The sequence below is a fragment of the Monosiga brevicollis genome, genomic scaffold, assembly GCF_000002865.3.
Source record: "Monosiga brevicollis MX1 MONBRscaffold_153 genomic scaffold, whole genome shotgun sequence".
NCBI classification, from domain to species: Eukaryota; class Choanoflagellata; order Craspedida; family Salpingoecidae; genus Monosiga; species Monosiga brevicollis.
In genome coordinates this window covers 5,773-7,241 of record NW_001865158.1, presented here as the reverse complement: position 1 = coordinate 7,241, position 1,469 = coordinate 5,773, and positions in this window count along the sequence as shown.

The following is a 1,469-nucleotide window of genomic DNA, read 5'->3' as shown; positions in this document are numbered from 1 at the left end:
GAGAGAGTGAGTCGGCGAAAAGCCCACATAAATACCGTGGCGGGCCTTGGGACCGAGCTTGCCACCACGGCGCAGCGGGTCAAAGGCAAAAGCGTCGGCGCCAAAGGGGTGCAAGTCGCGGATGTCGTGGGGCTTGATGCCGGTGAGGAGCTCATAGGCACAATAGCCATTGAGGTGCTCCTTGGGGCGGATGTTGATGAGGTACTCGGCGTGCTTGGCAGCAAGGGCCCAAAAGGACGGGTCACGGCCCGAGTCGTGAAGGAGCAGGGCCATGGTATCTCGAAGTTCGCGGAAGACGGTTTCGATGGCGCCGTTCATTTCGGGAGTGTATGGTGGCGAGTGGCGCCAAACACAGTTGAAGTGGCGCAGCTGTTCGCGAAAGGCCAAGGAGTGGTAGGGCCCGTCATTGTCGCTCTGGATGATGGTGCGCTTCTGCATGTCGGCTTCATCAATGCGAATGGGGATGGGCGAGTCGCGAATCAGGCGAGCAAAGCTCTCAGCCAGATCGTCCTTGCGACAGACAGGGTCGAGCCAGAGAAAGCCCGTCGCCACATCTCGATAGGCAATGATGTACCTCGCTCCTTTGATACTAGGGGAGCGAAGCGGGCCAAACATGTCAGACATCTTAGCGTGAACCACGTTGTCAGACAAAATCTGCAACCCCGCTCCTTGCGGCCCGCGTTTTGGCGGCGCCCTCGCTCCCACCGTGTCCGCTCGCTTGCTCGCTTGCTTGCCCCGCGGACATGGCCACTGAGTCCGGCGGCGAGGATTCTTGGACCCAGGTCCGCGGTGCTAAACGCCCGAGTGCCGAGTCACCTCCAAGCAACACCACCACCTCGCCTTCCCAAACTCATCGTTCTGCGAAACACACGAAACATGGCAGCGCTCGCCACGACCGTAACCATGTTTTCCCTGACCCTATGACCACCCCGTTTCGCCCTCGCGCCCGCCACTCTGCCTCTACCGCCCGTGCCTCGTCTCATGTGCCCTCGACGTCCCCCGCTGCCGGTGCGACCGAGTCTTCGGCACGTGCCGTCGTGCCCGCGGCCGAGCCAGTGACCAGGACGTCAAACGGCGGCGGGGAGCAACTTCCCATTCTCGGAAACACTTCCAATGCTTCTCCCCGCACCCCTCGCACGCCATCCAGCCCTCGCTCCTTTGCTCAAGTTGCTGCGGCAATGCCTGCCGCCGCCACTGCCACATCTTTGGCCCCTGTGACCGAGGATTTGTCAGCATCGGTGCCCTCTGAGCCAAATGGCAGCGGGGAGCAGCAACCCTCGCCCGAGTCCGCGAGACAGACACATCATTCGATTCCTAACACACCATCGGATTTTTTGACCATGTCTTCGGATGAAAGCGACTCCCCTCCTCGCTCCACCGCACTCCGCGCGCCCACCCCTATCGCCCCTCCCGCGCATGATGGTGACGGTGACACAAACGGCCAGTGCCACGCCTGAGCCATTGGGCAA